The following is a 3,855-nucleotide window of genomic DNA, read 5'->3' on the forward strand; positions in this document are numbered from 1 at the left end:
GAATTTTGAAGGATTAGAATCCTTAGAAAAAAATCTATGTTTGTTGTTTGATTTGTAGGATTGAATCCTATAAGAATTTTATCTAACGATTTCTTTGTACTAGTTTTCGTAGGATTTCTATCATCCACTCAACCCTCTTTGAAATAATCCTGTGTTTTTCCTATGATGCAAACAAAACAAACTAATATCCTATAGGATTGAGATGAGCATGACATTTCAATCCTATGATTTTTCTATTTTTATGTTTCTAGAATCTTCGAATCAAAAAGGCCCTAAAGCAACTACCTCGTTTGCAGGTATGATTGCTTTGGTTTGCACTAGTTTGTTTTCGTTGTCACCACTTATCATCACATTTTCTGTTTCTTTTCACACGTCCTTCGAATAGATGAAAGGGTAAAACCGCGTAGGCCTTTAGAGCACCACCTTCCATTCTTGGCAAAGATAGAACAGTGCGGTTACTAGAGTGCACATGCTGACATTCAAGAAAACGGCTACTGAGCTTGCAGCAAGGTGGTGTTAGTAGTGACGCAGACGGAATTGCCGGTCGATAGCCGGTGTTAGTACTTAGTAGTGCAGAAAGCATGAGAGTTGCTACTGGAGTAGAAAATTACTGCAGTTAAAATGAGCTAGCCTGTGTTTGCTGAGCTTCATTCAGATCACATGTCTGTACATCCCATTGCATGAAAGAAATTAAGCGTTGCCAATGGTGGTATACGCGCTCCACAGACGCAGCTTCCCCGCAGTTTCCTCCATCGTCACTGCCATCCATTCATCGACACGTTTGTAGGAGTTGGGGCCGGCGCCACGTTCGTTCTGCGGTGCGGCTGCGTTGAGCTGACGGACACCAAGGCCGCCTGCTTGAGCGCCCTCTGGACAGGGGCCCTGCTCTGCACCGCGTCCCAGGCAGCCGCGCACGCCTCCACCCCGAGCTGCCCTTGCTCTCGCTCTCGCTCACGCTCGCTGCCGCCGGCCACTGCATGGCCAGCGGCGCCGTCTTCATCCTCTGCTTCGCCGAGCCATGCCCAGGATGCTGCTTCCACAGGACACTCTTCCTCCTGGTCCTGTTCTTGTTTCCATTCAACCTGCAACCGCTGGCGTATGTATCTGTTGGAACTAATCTTGTTATTAGTATCAAGTGAATAGGACTAGTCTCATGTTTATTTCTGTTTGATGACATTAGGTGTAGTAGTCGACAAAGTCCTAGCTAGTTGTATGCACGCAGTCTGGCAGCGGCCGGATCGGCAGAGAGCACAACACAGAGAGATAGTGTGTGTATTGCAGCGAGCGGATCGGTAACCATCAGTTGAGTATATGCATGCACGTGTTGTTAGGATGAATCATGTATTTAGTGACGAGTTAGTTAGTGCATGCAATTAAGATATGGTTTGCATGCAGAAGTATTAGGCCTTGTACAATGCAAAGTGCTCGTGGGAAGTGCCTAGAGAAATAAATCAGATTTTTTTCAGCATCGGTTAAGAGTGAGAATTGAACAAAGGAAAAGGCACAAGTGTGTGCGGTGCACATAAAAAAAAATTCCCTGTGTGTTCATGTTCTACCTCTTGCGTATTGTGTGTAGTTTCTTTCTAGCTTCATCCTGGGCAAAGCCAACAGTATCCATATGGGTTCTGCTGTGTGTCGGTTTGGTCAGGATTTTTCGTTACGGAGTACCTTAATTACCTGTTCCTCTCGGCTGGGCTCCGTTTGGCCTGAACGACGTACGGGTACCTACTTGCGAGGTTTGAGATAGGTTGGGTCCATGGTGGATGGGCATGGCTCTGGCTGGCTGGCTAGTACGAGCGAGCGGTGCAGATCCATCATGGTCGCGCGCACATGACGAACGTGTTTTGGCATGCCACAACGATGCACGGTCACAGGCCGCATTGGTGGTGGTGCAGACGGATGATGCACGCTCTCGTTCAACGGAGGGAGAGAGTGGGACATGCCACTCGTTTGGATCGAGACTCAGTTAAGCTTTAGGGGAGAAAATCGCTTGGCCCCCGCGTAACTACAGCGGCCATTTCTGAAAAAGAAAAAGAAAAAAACTACAGCGGCCATTTCTCAAAATGAAAATAAAAATTACAGCGGCCAATCGCGACCGACCCGTGGGCGTGTGGCCAGCAGCAATCCCCACGTAGTAGAAGCACGTACGGTCATATCCTCCACGCATGTCCATAAAAAGAATATCCTCCGTGCATGAAATTTCTAAAAAAAATACAAAAAATGCTCCATGCATGCATGCGTGCGTGCCATGGTGGTCTCAGGCTTTTACGATTTTTCTTTTCCAAGAGCACAACTCTGTGAAAGAATTCAGTATTGTTATCCACTATTCCCTTTTAAGATCAAAATCTTCACTTGCTTTCCGATGCCAGAATTCTTCTTATCTATATCTATATCTTCTATATCTATATCTACGACTAATAATAAAGCGAGAAAGATTTTATGATTCTTCTTCTGTCACCCCTTTATATTTGTCAATTTTTGTGTCAACGACAAAGAGAGACGGCTGAGATTTAAAACGACAATTGTTTTTTTTAGACGATTCGCATTGTCTATCAGTCTACGTCGTGGGCACACGGGCCGGCGTTCTGTGCGCACGCAGGGCCGGTTGAGGCCCTAAATGCGGCGGTAACTTGAGCAGTTGTTGCTAGCCCTCATGTTGCTTTTCTCTGATTGCAGGGTCTCAGCCCGAACCAACAGGGAGAGTTCACATAGTAACCTGCACAAACGCAAGTAGTAGGCACGAGAATGGTTCACACAATATACCTGTGAGCTTCCTACTGACTATAATGCTGCTGCTTCTGATATATAAGAATGAGATAGGGAGAAATTTGTTACTACTGGTCTTTTTGCTGCTACTGAGTGTTTGTGACGACGCAGACTAGGCGCTGTGAACGCGTTTGTGGTCGGGTAACGAGCCGAAGATCACGCGCTGGGGCACCTCCGGCTGGCCACGACTGCGTGCGTCCGCAGGACACAGTTTGCCTCAGTTAACGTTCCTTACCCTGCCGCCGTTTCCCCTTGAACCGGCGGAGGAAAAAAGGCGACTTTCTTCAGTGCTTCACAATGGCCTCCGTTAGTAGGGACCTAGATACAGCAGCAGGGTATACCAGCAAATAAAGCACCGAGAGAAGGGTAGAGGATCAGGGGTAGGGGTAGGCGGTAGTAGCGGGTAGTAGAATTCAGAGCAGACGAGGTACATGATGGGTTCAGTTGTCAGTTCACACAACGCTAAACGTCGACTCAAACATCCAAGCTTCCTCCTCTGTTAGCCTGATGGACAGACTTTGTCGATGACATCCGTCTCGCCTCTAATAAATGGGCACTACGTTACGTTGTTTGTTGTGCCTGTGCTCCCAGTTGCACTGTATACTATAGATGGATAATACTAACAAAACTTAAAACTGCAGCCCAAAGTAATGGATAATACTGGCAAAAGTTGAAAAGTGTTGCAGGAGCATCAGATTCAATTTTGAGTTCCAAAAATATAAACTTATAGTTCAATACTTGCTTGTTTAACCATGTTGATGGCAGACGGCTGTACATATTACCACTAGTAGAAAAAGAGGCTTTCATACGCCCCCATTAGTCCCCAAAACAATCGAACCGCGACAAAAGGGGTCTTTAGTCGCGGTTCGGGAGGAGACCCGCGACCAACTATCTGGGCACAGCGCGCTCGGTCGACAGCTGGCGGACGGGAGGGGCTTTAGTCCCGGTTGGCCTGGCCAACCGGGACTAAAGGTCCCCGAAGGCCTTTAGTCGCGGTTGGCCAGGCCAACCGGGACTAAAGGCCCATCCAGCTGGCGGACGGGAGGGGCTTTAGTCCCGGTTGGCCTGGCCAACCGGGACTAAAGGCCC

Source organism: Triticum aestivum, chromosome 2D, assembly GCF_018294505.1.
Source record: "Triticum aestivum cultivar Chinese Spring chromosome 2D, IWGSC CS RefSeq v2.1, whole genome shotgun sequence".
In the NCBI taxonomy this organism is placed as follows: domain Eukaryota; kingdom Viridiplantae; phylum Streptophyta; class Magnoliopsida; order Poales; family Poaceae; genus Triticum; species Triticum aestivum.